General features: G+C 41.3%; 1 protein-coding gene across 8 annotated transcripts in view; it reads right to left on the bottom strand.

The window, feature by feature from the left end:
* Nucleotides 1–15,178, bottom strand: part of PRUNE2 (prune homolog 2 with BCH domain) — a 96,511-nt gene that overhangs the window by 72,998 nt on the left and 8,335 nt on the right. The gene's annotated exons all lie outside the window — the stretch shown is intronic.

Raw genomic sequence — 15,178 nt, 5'->3', positions numbered from 1 at the left:
ATTCTCATGGGGGGTGGGAAATGGACGCAACAAAAATCTATTAAAAAATAAATACAAGATCTTTTCAGATAAAGACAAAAAGTGGTAGGAAGAAAATAAAGCAAGGCAGTGGGATACAGCAGATCACTACCTCAATCACGGCACTATTGACATTTGGGGCTGGATAATCCTTTGTTGGAGGAGGAGGAGCTCTCCTGTGCAGTGTACGATGTTTAGCAGCATCCCTGGCCTCTACGCACCAGATGCCAGTAGCATTCACCACAGTTCTGGCAACCAAAAATGTCTCCAGACATTGCCAAATGTTCCCTGGGAGGCAAAATCACCCGCAGTTGAGAACCACATGGCTAGAGTCACTTGAAGTAAAGTGGGGGAATACGCTATATGGAAGAGTCAGAGGAGGGATCTGGGGAGCCATGAGGGATGAGAACAGGCCAGCCATGCCAAGGGAGTTCCAGACAGAGGGGACAGCTATCACCAAATCTCTAAACTGGAAATGATTCTGGCACATAAGACCGAGGGGTGATAGAGAGAGTGGTTCAAGTGATCAAAGATGTAAAAAGGCACTGGTTGACACAGGGATGTAAAGAAGTAGGATTTTATTCCAGCATAAATGAGAAGTTATCAGAGGATTTTAAGAAGATGGGAGTAACAGGACAATGTTTACATTTTAACAGCTCACTCCTGCCAGCGAGTGGAGAGTAGATTGTAGGGGCAGTTGGCAGATTGGAGACAAGAGTCCAGTTGAAGGATCCAGGTGGACAGACCAGGGCTGGGCTGCCACATAAGGTTGGATGGATCTAGTGTGAGCTGGACTGAGGGCTTATAGGTAAGAAACTGGGGCTTGGGTAGGCAATTACACTCAGCTAGATCATCACAGTAGAGTTGAAAAGGAGGCCTCCTCCAATAAGGCTAAATGAAAGATCCAAGTTTGACAAACAATTCTGGCCTCTAAATTCCCTCTTGAGCTGGCACTGGAAGTTAGCGGTAGCTGAGCAGTCAGTAACATGGCATTCCAACAATTACGGAGATATTGGCCAAAGTGAATAGTGTTTGGTGCTCGGAGGTGGAAGCAAGAATCTCCGAGAGAAATAGAAATACACAGCAAATATTAACAGGAAGAAAGCTAGTGTAGCAATATTACTATCAGAAAAAAGATGCAAGCATAAATTTAAGAAGTAGACAATACCCTGAATCACTGGGGACTCCTGACACAGAAGGACAATAAATATTCCACTAAAATTTCTAAGATTCACTTGTCTGAATGATTTTGCAATCCCTCTTCAAATAATATTTGACTTTCAGCCTCAACTTGATGGGTATAAATACTGTTACGGTAGTGTAAGACATAACGATGTGTAAGACATAACCACAGCCCTTGAGTGGGTTAAATCCAGGTATGACAGAGTTTGTAATAAATAAAATATATGGCAGAATGTGAGAAGGGCCATAAAAGAGGTACAAAGTGTAGGGAGATTCAGGAGAGACACTCTATCTGTTTGAAAACACGGGAGAATGTTTCAGGAAGGAAGAAGCATTTGGTCTGAGTTTCTAATGAAAAGTGGGATTTCAATATCAGATAATAGGATGAAGGAGCAAAGAATTCAAAGAAAGTGCTGAGATAAGGGCAAAGAAGCAAGAAAAAAATGCAGCCATTTTAAGAAAACACTGAGCAGGTCTATGAAGATAATATGTTCACTTATTTATACCCCCACTTGAAGGCAACTTTGGGAGATATATGAAATTCACCACCATCACATGACTTAGAAATAGCTGGAAAGAAAAATAAGGACAGGGCCCCAACAGGGAGTCAGGACTGAGCCTAAATAATAAATACATACTCCAGAATTTTATACATTTCTTACTGGTTAGTGACAAATTTGGCTGTAAAATGTAAGCTTCCAAGCAGCCATCTCAAAAAGATAAACATGATCAATTACACAAATGTTATTAATTAAAGGAAGTCACATTCCTTAATTGATGGTCAAGATGAAGACTGGAGTTACTCAACAGAGCACAGGTACTCTGGCTAAAAAATATTGTTCTCAAAATCACCATTGTCATAGAAATGAATTTCACAGGATGGACCTATAGTTTTAAATCAAGGTATGTCAATGGCACACACCACAAACAATACTGGATAAAGAAACTCCTTGGTATCTCTGCACTGTAGCAAGCATACACAGTTCTCTGTCATTTGTGCTTAATCCTAGGCAGATATTTTATGCAAAGGAATATATGCATTGTATATATTTCACTCAAGCCTCCACAAATTCTGATTCTCAGCATTGAGATAGTTTATGGGAGGGAATTTAAAATGTTACTCTCTGGCAATTACCTAGAAAAAAACTCTCTTAGGCTGTCAATTAAAAGAGATCACAATCCTTAACCAATAGCCAAAATGGAGGGAAGGCAGCATTTTAATTTCCTTCATTTACGTAGCTTGCACTTCTATCATGGGGGACCTGCTCTTGGAGTGACTTTTGAGAGCCTTTGCTCCAAAATAATTCTCACACAGAACTTGGAAACAGACCCTCCAATGTACTGGAGGAAGAGTTAACTATTCCTGTCCATTAACATGTCTCAGTGCACTTTTCAGAAACTGAGGTTCCACTGCCCTCCAATTAAGCCAGCTGGGCTGAATAACTTCTGTTGCCTCTTCAGATCTGCTCTCTTGGTTTCTCTACTTTGCTCTCTGCCCTGGGGTGTCCCTCACTTTCTGTCTTCCATTTGGCTTTGACCAACAAGGAGCCTTGCTGAGACGCCAGAGGGAGGAAGGAGGGGGAGGTGGGAATATGTACTCACTTCCTTTGGGGTGCCTCAGGCTGGCTGTGACCCTCAACTGTAGGTCAGGGCTCCCCTCAAGGTGGCCCTTTCTGCAGGAAAGTGTCTTCTGGGTTCTGTTGATCACTCCCTCCCCTCACCACTGTGACCTCGGATTAATAACAGCTGTTCCATTACCATTCCTGTTCCTTGAGGATTCCTCACATTTTGCCTCCATCTTTGTCAATAATCCCTTTATGAAAAACTCCCCAAATTATCCTAATTTTAATGTGCCGTCTCTCAACTGCTGGGACCCTGAGTGACTGACGAATGCATCCTGCTTCCAAAAGCTATGACAACTTCTTGTCCTCCTCAAATACCATAAATTTTTATGGAAGACTTTTTGTCTGAATGAAGCGGTGCCACTAGTTTTGACATTTAGTGGTTCCAGCAAGAGAGGAACTTCGGAATTTTCCTCAAACCAGAAGCCAATACAACACAAATGGGGTCCTCCGTGGTGCCCCTCCCTGCATTGTATATGGCCTCATCTTGGCACCCATTGCTTACTCTTACTATAAAATCTCTCACCACAAAACACCACATTTATAAATTTTTTGAAAACTTAAATGAACATTGAAAGGCATTGATTCTCTTGCCTCCCTCTGGCCTCTGGCCACTCAAGCTGTCCCCACACACCACAGATGGGAGAGGTCACAGATGCGGCAGCAGCTCTCATGAATTTGCTGTGGTGGGACATTTGCCTTCAGTCATCACCAGAGCTTGTGCATTGCAGAATAATCTGAAGAGGCAGAGGCAGAGGCAAAATTTCTCATTGGGAACTTTGGCTTTATGTGCTTTGCAATGGTTGATTAGAAATAAATAGACCGTTCTATAGGAGAAGTTCAAGAAAAAAGACTGTTTCTACAGCTAGGTTTTATTGACAAGGAGTGGGCTAGAAATGAGAAGACTTTTAATTTCAAGTCCCAACTTCACCACCATTTCATTTCTGGATGACAATAAGCAGCTCTGCGAAGGGGGATAATAAAATTTACCCTATATGAAATAGCATTTGAGTGGAACAAATAAAATATTATATTTGTCAATCAGCAAGCACTTACTGAATGCTTGCCCTGTGTAGAGCTGGCCAGAAGTGCAGAGGTGGGGAAATACCAAATAAAAAGGGACACTAAGTCCTGAATTATTTCAGTGCAAATTTAAAGGACTTTAAAGAAGCTTAGTTATTACTGCCAACTCACCAAACATCAACACACCAATGATCAAATATAATTACAAAAATAGGTTAAAACCAGGGCCAACTTTGGTGTTCCAGGTTTGGTTTAAGGCAAAACCAAAAAACAGTAAATAAACAAGGGAAAACTAGTTTTTGGACTATCAGCTTACATCTGTGGAAGTACCATTGTTTAGATCATAGCACAGAGCCCATCCATACAACAAAAACTAGAGGGGGCAGTCTGTGCTCAAACAGCCCTCTTCTCAGAGTTCCCAAACATACCATTACCCCAAAAGGAGAGAAAGAGTCTGTGTACTATTTCTTTATCTGCCTTTAATTTTTAGCATCCACAGGATGTGAAAAAATGAATGTACTAACTCCCAAACCATAAGTCATAGACAGAAAAGGTCTGGTTTCAGAAGGTCTCATGAAAAACACAGAGGGGAAAAATGTGTTTTTTTCCATAGCCCTGTTGGACAGGAAAAAAGGCCAAGAATTATGCATTTAAAAAGAAAGGAAACAGATATCACCATAGAAACAAGTTATGTGGAATATGAAATACATTGTGTCTAAAGGCTATTTTTATTTTAGGGGGATACTGAATTACTCACCTCATAAAGCTAGGAAAGAAGACATAGCAGGGGCTACCACAAATATGAAAATCACTTTATCTCTGTTTTAAAAGTACATGTGGAAGTGTGGAATTTAGTTAGTCCTCTGGAACAACCAGCATATAGCCAGGAACAACTAGTAAATAGTCTGGAACAACTGTTGGGGGACATCCATGACTGGACACATGTTGTACACCAGTCTGGAATGGGCGGAATGGCTGAGCTGACAGCATAGAACTGTAAGTAAAGCTCCCAAACTGTGGCACTGGCACCCGCCCCCTCACTGGCATGGCAGGCTGAGCTGAAACACTTCCCTGTAGGAAAAAGAAGCAGTCTACTAAGAGGAAGGGAAGGTAGCTCAACCAAGCTCCAACTGCAGTTTTAGTTAATGAATTTAGACTACTGAATACAAGCTAAGGGCACAGATAAACCCGGAGCAAGCAGGAAAGGAAACTGAGGTTTTTCCCTGTAGAGAGGAGGCAAGGCTGATGGAAAAGAAAATACATAAATAAATAAAAACAGAGGCTTTTGGAGTTGGTTGAGCTCAGCATACTGAAAAAGGGCTGTGAACCAAGAAAAGGGGCACATAGAACCAGGCACAAACTCTGGTTATTGACTGGTAACTGGAGGGCTGGGGACTGGCTCTGAAAAGGGGATTTCTTTCTTTTTTCCTTTTGTTTTCTCTCATTCTAAGTAGCTCAATGGAGAAAGTCTCAGGCATTTTCAATTGTCAGGGCTGACCCAGGCAAGGGTGGAGTTAAAATAGAGAGACAAAGGAAAAAGTCAAATGTAGGAGATAAATCCCTAAAGGGCTTATCTTCCCTAAGAAAAGGGGGAGCCACTTCCCAGCTCAAGTGGCTGCCCTCCCTCAGAGAACTCAGACCCTAGGACCAGGGATAAAAAAAAAACAGAAACAGCTTAAGCTTGGCTTCTGACACAATCAGCCCCTGGTAGGGACAGGTTCTACTGAAAATAAATGTCACCACACCTCTTTATGCCAATGGGGAGCTGCAGGCTGACAAATGCCACCTGCTGGGAAGCATAGGAGAAGCACAGCATATAGAGGCCTCACAGGAAAGCCTGGCAACCTGCTTTATCTCATCAACAGGAAACCTGATACAGATTACACCCTCTTGAGAACAGGGCCTGTCTGGTCTGGGAAAATCTGATTGGAGTAATCAAGGAAACCAGATACCCAAACAACAAAAAATTATGAATTACCCTAGAAAAAATGAAGATATGGCCCAGTCAGAGGAACAAACTTACACTTCAAATGAGATACAGGAGTCGAAGCAACTAATTAAAGATCTTCAAACAAATATGTTAAATCAATTCAAAAATCAAATTAACAAGTTGAGGGAAGATATGGCAAAAGAGATGAATGATACAAAGAAGACATTGGGCGAACATAAGGAAGAACTTGAAAGTTTGAAAAAACAATTGGCAGAATGTAAGGGAATGAAAGGCACAATAGAAGAAATGAAAAACTGTAATGGAAACATACAACAGCAGATTTGAAGAGGCAGAAGAAAGGATTCAGAAACTAGATGACATGACATATGAAATCCTACATACAAAAGAAAAGATAAGGAAAAGAATAGAAAAATATGAGCAGGGTCTTAGGGAAATGAATGACAACATGAAGTACATAAATATACATGTCATGGGTGTCCCAGAAGAAGAGAAGGGAAAAGGGGGCAGAAACAGTAATGGAGGAAATAGTCACTGAAAATTTCCCATCTGTTATGAAGGACATAAAATTATAGATCCAAGAATCACAGTGTACCCCAAACAAAATAGATCTGAATAGACCTACTCCAAGACACTTAATAATCAGATTATCAAATGTCAAAGACAAGGAGAGAATTTTGCAAGCAGCAAGAGAAAAGTTATCCATCACATACAAAGGAAGCTTGATAAGACTATGTGTGGATTTCTCAGTAGAAACCATGGAGGTAAGAAGGCAGTGTCATGATATACTTAAGATACTGCAAGAGAAAAATTGCCAACCAAGAATCCTATATCTGGCAAAAGTGTCCTTCAAAAATGTGGGAGAGTTTAAAATATTTTCCAACAAACAGACACTGAGAGAATTTGTGAACAAGAGACCTGCTCTACAAGAAATATTATAGGGAGAATTACAGGCAGATAGTAAAAGACAGCAGAGAGAGATTTGGAGAAGAGAGTAGAAATGAAGATGATCAGTGAGAGTCAAAAAAGAGAGAGGGAAAATAAGATATGATATATAAATTCCAAAAGTCAAAATGGTAGACAGTAGACATTACATTGAGTGAAATCAGCCAGAAACAAAAGGACAGGTACTCTATGGACTCACTAATATGAACTAACATTGATGAGTGAAATTTGAGAGTTAAAGTTGAGAACACAGGTCATCATGAGTTAGAAAGAGATTAGAAATAGGGCATTTGATGCTGAAGGAGTACATAAGAGTAAACAGGATTGATTGTATAGATCCAGAAATAGATAGCATAATGCTGTGTAATGGTAGTACAATATTGTAAGTACTCTGAACAAAGATGAGTGTGAGTATGGTCGAAAGAGGAAGGCTAGGGGCATGTATGACACCAGAAGGAAAGACAGAAGATACAGACTGGGATTGTATAACTTAGTGAAACCTAGAGTGGTCAATGATGGTGATTAAATGTACAAATATAAGAATGATTTTAGAAGAGGGAGAACAAATGAATGTCAACATTGCAAGTTGTTTAAAATTGGATGGTACAAGGGAAAAAATACAATCAATGCAAACTAGAGTCTATAGTTAATGGTAACATTGTAAGATGCTTTCATTAATTGTAACAATGGCAATATACCAAAGCTAAATGTCTATAAGAAGGAGTTATAAGGGATTCTTGGGTGGTGTCGTCTGACCTTTCCATTGTATTTTACTTTATTTTCATTTTTCTTCTATCTTTTATATTTTTATTCTTCATTTATTTTCTCCTTTTCCTCTTTCTTTGTGGAAGAAATGGAAATGTCCTCATACAGTTTGTGGAGGTGAATGCATAACTATTTGACTATACCAGGAACCACTGATTGTTTACTTAAAATGGATTGTATGATGTGTGAATAAAACTGCTTAAAAAATAAACAGAGGGATACAAGTGCTGGAAAAAATGTGGAAACAAGGTTGTACCTATTCACTGTTGGTGGGAAAGTAGAATGGTGCAGCCTATCTGGAGGGCAGTGTGGTGGTTCCTCAGGGAGCTAACTATTGGGATGCCATATGGTCCTGCAACCCCATTATTGGGTATATACTTGGAAGAACTGAGAGCAAGGACATGAATGGACATTGCACACTGGTGTTTATGGTGGCAGTATTCACGATTTGCAATGATTGGAGGTGACTTAAGGGGTACATTGACCAATAAATAGAATGGTGAACTGTGATATATACATTCAATGGAATATTGTGCAGTGGCAAGAAAAAATGAAGTTGAGAGGTATGCAACTAGGTGAATGGAACTTGAGGACAGTGTGTTGAGTGAAATAAGCCAGAATTAAAAAGAAAAACATTATAACGCCTCACTAATATGGACTAACTATTATGTGCAAACTCTGAGAACTGAATCTGAGAGCATAGGTTGTCAGGGGAAGGCTTATGGTAAAGGTTCCTAGATTGTAAGCTCCTACAGCAGTCACATCTATTCATGGGTTGTAATGTTTATCTCTAAATTCTGAGATGCTGAGCTGTTTGTGTATAGCCTGGTCAGTCCCTGTAACTTCGGGTATCTGTGTGACACCTGAGACACAGAGCCAGAGTTTGGCAGCTATGAATGTCAGCATTACCCCATATAGCAAATGTCAAAGAAGCTGAAAAAGATCTCACAGATATGAAATAATTACTACATGCAAACTCAGAGAGTTAGAATCTAAAATATAGGTTACTGGGAGATGGGGTGGGGGTAGGGAATAGGGAGTTTAGGCTTAAAAGGTACAGAGTTTTAATTTGGAATGATGGAAAAATTTTGGTAACAGATGGGCTTGATGGTAAAAAAAAAAGTACACATGACAAAGACTCCCTCTTTCTTTTTCCCCTCCCAACCTCCAACCCTCCTGTCTCCCCTCACTGCTAATATCCCCCAAAACTTGGAGAAGTATTGTCAGGAGTTTTCTCAGTTGTCATGGAAATCTTTTCTTCATCACTCTGCACAGCTATTTCCTTGTCCCACATCTGTATATTTGAATATCATAATATATTTATAAATCAACTGTCACAGTTTTTATAAAATTCAGATGGTGGGTTTGAAAATGTTAGTAGTTGATGCTAGCTGTGCTGGTTTGGATCTATTATGTCCTCCAGGAAAGCCATGTTCTTTAATGCAATCTTGTGGCAGAAGACATTAATCTTTTTGATTAGGGTGTGAGGTTTTATTTTTAATTAAATTCAGCCCCATTGAAATATATTCACATACCATACAACCATCCATGGTGCGCAATCAACTGCTCACAGCACCATCACACAGCTATGCATTCATAACCCTAATCCACCCTCAAACACCCTCCTTATATCAGAAAGAAACAGAACAACAAAAAACAAAGGTAAAAAAAGAACATCCAAATCATCCCCCCCATCCCACCCTACTTTTCGTTCAGTTTCCATCCCCATTTTTCCACTCATCCATCCACACACCAGACAAAGGGAGTGTGATCAACAAGGTTTTCACAGTCACACCATCACCCTTTGCAAGCCACAATGTCACACAATCATCCTCAAGAGTCCAGGATACTGGGCTGGAGCCTGATAGTTTCAGGCATTCACCTCTAGCCACTCCAATGCACCAAAACCTAAAAAGTGTTATCCATACATTGCACAAGCATGTCCACCAGAGTGACTTCTTGACTGTACCCGAAATCTCCCAGCCACCGAAACTTCACTTGGCCTCATTCTGCATCCCCCCTTTTGGTCAAGAAGATGTTCTCAATTCCACGATGCTGGGTCCAGACTCATCCCCAGGAGTCATACCCTGTGCTGCCAGGAAGATTTACACCCCTAGGAGCCAGATCCCACGCAGCAGGGAGGGCAGTGAGTTCACCCACGGAGGTGGCCTAGCCAGAGAGGGAGGACCACATCTCAACAACAAAGAGGCACCCAGAGGGAGACTCCTAGGCACAATTATATGCAGATTTAGCCTCTCCTTTGCAGTAAGGATCCTCATAAGGGCAAGCGCCATGATAGAGGGCTTGGCACATCAAACCACCAGTCCTCAATGTTTGTGAGAACACCAGCTTCAGGCCCGGTGAGGAAGTCCAACACTTCTGCATTCTCCCTCAGCTGCTCAGAGGGGCCCTGCATATATATTTTTATTCTCTGCCCAAATTACTCTGGGATGTGTCACTATTTCACTGTAACCTATACAAACCCACCACACCTCACTTCCTATTCAAAGTTCCATGCAACTGTGGTGTTTGAACAAACTGTAAAAGTTATATTGTTTAGAACATATAGATCCTGCACCAAACAAACATCTCTTCCCCTGGTCTCACACGGAAGTTGAAGTTTTAACACACAGTCAGTTTCAACCTTCATCCCTTGGCCCGATTTGCCCTAGTCTTAGTCAGATCTGCTTCATTCATATCTCTAACTGAAGGCTGGGCTCTCTTTCAGTCTTTTTTTTTTTTTAACAGTTGCTTTATGCACTAATACTGACATTCATATCTGCAGAGCTCTAGCTCTGAGTCTCAGGTGTCACACAGATGATTAGGGTGTGAGTTTTTGATTATGTTGTTTCCATGGAGATGTGACTCACCCAACTGTAGGTGAGGCATTTTGATTAGATTTTTTCCATGGAGGTGTGGATCCACCCATTCAAGGTGGGTCTTAATTAGATCACCCAAGTCCTTTAAGAGGTTCTGGAAGAGGGACAGGAGCAGGAGCTGACAGAGATGCTTAGAGATGCTTGAAGATGCTAAGAGATGAAGCCCAGAGTTTGCCCCAGAGAAGCTAAGAGAGGACCCCCCGCCCAGACACTTAGAGAGAAACACCCTGGGAGAAAGAAGCAAGGATGCAGAGGAGCTGAGAGAGAAAGCCCAGAGACATCTTGGAGAAAGCCATTTTGAAACACAACCCAGGAACAGAGGACCAGTTATGTGCCTTCCCAGCTGACAGAGGTGTTCCGGACACCATCAGCCATTCTTCAGTGAAGGTATCTTTTTGTCGATGCCTTAGTTTGGACACTTTTTATGGCCTTAGAAGTGTAAATTTGTAACTTAATAAATCCCCTTTATAAAAGCCAATCCATTTCTGGTATTTTGCATGACAGCAGCTTTAGCAAACCAGAACAGTAGTTGTTCCAGTTTGCTAACACTGCCTTTTCTCAAAACACCAGAAATGGATCGGCTATTATAAAAGGGGTTTATTTCATTCAAAGTTACAGTCTTAAGGCCATAAAGTGTCCAAGGTAAGTCATCAACAATTAGGTACCTTCACTGGAGGATGGCCAATGGTGTCCAGAAAACCTCTGTTATCTGGGAAGGCATGTGGCTGGTGTCTGCTCCAGAGTTTTGGTTTCAAAATGGCTTTCTCCCAGGATGTTCCTCTCTAGGCTGCAGTTCCTCAAAAACGTCACTCTTAGTTGCTCTTGGGGCATTTTTCCTCTCTTAGCTTCTCTGGAGCAAAAGTCTGTGCTCAATGGCCATCTCCAAACTGTCTCTCATCTGCAGCTCCTCTCTTCTCAGCTCCTGTGTATTCTTCAAAGTGTCCATCTTGACTGTAGCAAGCTTGCTCCTTCTGTCTGAGCTTATATAGTGCTCTAGTAAACTAATCAAGCCAACACTGAATGGGCAGGGCCAAACCTCCATGGAAATTATCCAATCAGAGTTATCACCCATAGTTGGGTGGGGCACATCTCCATGGAAACAACCTAATTCAAACATTCCAACTTAATCAACACTAACACGTCTGTCCCCACAAGATTGCACCAAAGAACATGGTGTTTTGGGGGACGTAAGACATCCAAACCAGCACAGTAGCCTAGGATATAGTTCATACTTTTGAATATAACTAAATCACCCCTTTCTTTACAAGATATTTTCCCAACCATGACTTCTTTAAAAGAAATATTTAAATGTTTCTTCATCTCAACAAAGGTTTGTGTGGGTAGATTTCTCTGCAGAATTTCTCTGTGACCATGTGGTAAAGATGAGAAATATCCATCACAGTCTCAGGGAATTCATATCAAATCCTGTGCTGGCAGTCTATCACTGGAGGACAGCCAAGATGTTGGCCAAGTCCTTTGGGAAGATTCATTCTGTGGAACCAGAACAGAGTGCTGAAAATCTCACTGGAGAGAGGTTATCTCCCAGCAACACATTTTGTTAACAAGTGTATGGGTGAAGTACTGGGAGAAAAGGCAGCTTTCTGAGACTTTCTCAGGTTTTGAAAATGTGGCTTTCCGCTCTCAAAGCATGTGGGGAGTTTAGTTGGGAGTGAGTCTGGGTCAGAGGGGGGATAAGCTGAATAGTAACCAGTGTGTCATATTGTCTATACTATGAGCCTACAAGCCTACTTCTTTCTATGAAGAACACATCTTCCCCTGCTCCCCCAAGGTTGATCTGGATTTTGGATATTCCATTTGATCATCAGATTACACGTCAGAAGATGTTTGCAGGTGTTTGGTTTGGAAAATATGATTTTCTTATTTCTTATTTATTATACTGCCTCTGTGAGTACCTTCCTGCTTCCAGAATTTCCTTCTTCTTATCCCTCCCTCATGGACTGGCCTCTCACCCTCCTCTTTGCCTTTCCAAATCATGACCTTTCTTTAATGTCCTTCACTAACTGTACCTCTCTGGCCCTCAGTAGGACTTTCATGGGTCCTGGGCACTTGTGTCCCTCAAAAAGGTATGCTCAAATCCTAACCCTGTACCTGTGACAGAGACCTTATCTGGACATAGGGTCTTTGCAGATATAATGAAGTTGAGATGAGGCCATAGCAGATTAGGGTGGCCCCTAATCAAATAAGACTGGTGTCCTTATAAAAAGAGAAGAAGAGTCACAGACACACAGACACAGAGGGAAGGCAGCCGTGTGAAGATGGAGCAGGGATGGGAGTGGTGCTGCCACAAGCCAAGGAACACCTGGGCCACCAGAAGCTGGAGGAGGTAAGGAAGCATCCTCTGCTGGAGACCTTGGATGGAGCATGGCTCCACCAACATCTCGATTTCAGACTTCTAGCATCAAGTATCATGAGAGAATAAATATGTTGTTTTAAGCCACCCAGTGTGTGTTAATTTGTTATGGCAGCCCTAGGAAACTAATACAGGCTCCTTCCTTCATAAAAAAATTAAAAATTATATTTTATGACTGCATTGGCATACAGGTGGTATGAATCCAGTATGGATTATATTCATTTTTTTTTCTTCTACTTAAGAAAAAAATTAAAGCCTTTCTGGTGGCCCCATAGAGTACTAAGCCTCCTATGCCTGATGGACAAATCATTCCTGGTTCCTCCTCCATAAAGCTCCCTAAATAGATACCTCCCCTCTTAACTTACTAGCAGTAAGAATACACACTCTAGACATAGAGATATTCAAAATCAAATCCCAACTTTTCCACTTTCTAACAATAACCCACAGCAAGCAATTTAACCTTTCTGAGCACTGGTTTCCTCACCTGTATAATTCTTACCTCATGCAGCTGTCAATATAAAATAAAGCAAGACAGTGTATGCAAATTATAAATGTAAAATAGATAGTAGTGTAGGGGTCCATAGAAAATGCTCCTAATTAGTAGCTATTTATACTTAAACTTCCATTGGTCATTAACTGTCTTGATTTAAATTTTACACTGTTGTCTTCATTTGCCAGGGGGGCTATGGTAAATACTATACACTGGTTGGTTTAAACGAAGACTTTAAGATCAAAATCAAAATATTGCCAGGTCATGCTTTCTCCCAGATCCTGTAGTGTTCTGGTGCTGGCAATTTTGGGGGATCCTTTGCTTGTAGGTTCATTTCTGCCTCAGTTACATGGCAATTTTCCTCCTTCTCTGGCTTCTCCTAATAGACTGTGTCTGAATTTCCTGTTTATAAGGATTTTGCCATATTGGATTAAGGCCCACCCTGGTTTAATTCAGCCTGATCCAAAACCTTTGAAGGTTTTATTTATAAATGAATTCACACCTGTAGGGTTAGGACTTGAACATGTCTTTGTGGGGGGCATGATTCAATCTACCACAACTATTACCTACCTTTTCACTCATGTTTTAACTCTTAAATTGTATTTTAAACTCCGAGAAGGCTGGGAGTATATATTAGACCACTGGTTCTCAAGCTAGCATGCATCAGAATCACCGGGAGAGCTTGTTAAAACTGAGTGCTGGGCCTCATCCCAGAGTTTCTGATATGGGAGGTCTGGGGTAGGGTTGATAATGTGCATTTCGAACAGGTGCCCAGGTTATGCCGATGTCTCTGGCCTGGGGATCCCACTTTGAGAACCACTATTTTAAACAACTAGTATTCTCCAAATAATCCAGCTGAGAGCCTTATTCAGAGAGAAACTTTCAAATGCATTCAGAATAAATTATTTATGCAAAAGAGAATATAAATGTCAGGGGGGAAAGTTCCGACATACCCCACCACTCCCCGTTGTAAGAAAAGTTTTCATTACTGCAGGGGCTGAGCAGAGCAGAAAGGAATGAGCAAAAAAAAATGGAATTGAAAGAGAAGATGGTGGCACAACCTAACACTGTCATATGTTGGATTTTGGAAGCATGTGCAAAATGCAGACAAGAAGCCAAACAATAGCTCAGCCAACTCAAGGCTGCCCAAGCTCTTAGTTCAGTTTCCAATAATGCCAGCAGGGCTTCTGGGATCCATCTGCTGCTCTCTTTCTGACAGCGGATCTGGGGTCTCTCCAGAAGGAAATAGCTTGACAAGAAGAAAGAAAGATGAAGCCAACTGAAAATGCCTAGATTTAGGAATCTGTGCTTGAATTTGGTACATCTTTTAACTCCATACTTTACTACTCCCAATATATGCCTGCTACACTTTCTGTTTCATCAGGAAATGGAATCTGTGAATGCCAAAGCTATCCTGGGCACATCCTGTTTACTCACAAATTAAGTCCACAGAATTTAATACCAAAGGAAGGCTTGAGATCCCCGAGCCCAATCCACTCATTACATGGATGAAGAAACTTAAGCCTGGGGTTAATCCTAAAATATATAGCCAGTTAATGGTAAAGCCAGGCTGGAATCCAGCTGTCCTGGCTCACAGCATGGGTATGTGGTGTATTGTCCTTTATACTCATAAAGTGAGCAGGAAGGAGATATCTTTTCTCCACCACAGTTTAAAGAGGAAGCATGATTTTCCCTTGCACTTAAGTTCCTCTGCAGAGCATGCACTTTTGTGCCTGGAAGCAGGAGGGCTTTATAAGGGCAACTGAAGAGAAATGAACAACCCTAGAGAGTTCCAGTGAGCCTGAAAGGTTACAGGCAGGATGATGTCCTGTTCTCTGCTAGATATCCACTGGCCACACAGAAATGTGGCACAGAGCAGATTCTCAAAACCATATGGTGAATAAAGGAAGAAACGGATGATTGAATCACTAATTT

Source organism: Choloepus didactylus, chromosome 10, assembly GCF_015220235.1.
Source record: "Choloepus didactylus isolate mChoDid1 chromosome 10, mChoDid1.pri, whole genome shotgun sequence".
Classification (NCBI taxonomy): domain Eukaryota; kingdom Metazoa; phylum Chordata; class Mammalia; order Pilosa; family Megalonychidae; genus Choloepus; species Choloepus didactylus.
This window is presented reverse-complemented; position numbering and strand designations above follow the sequence as displayed.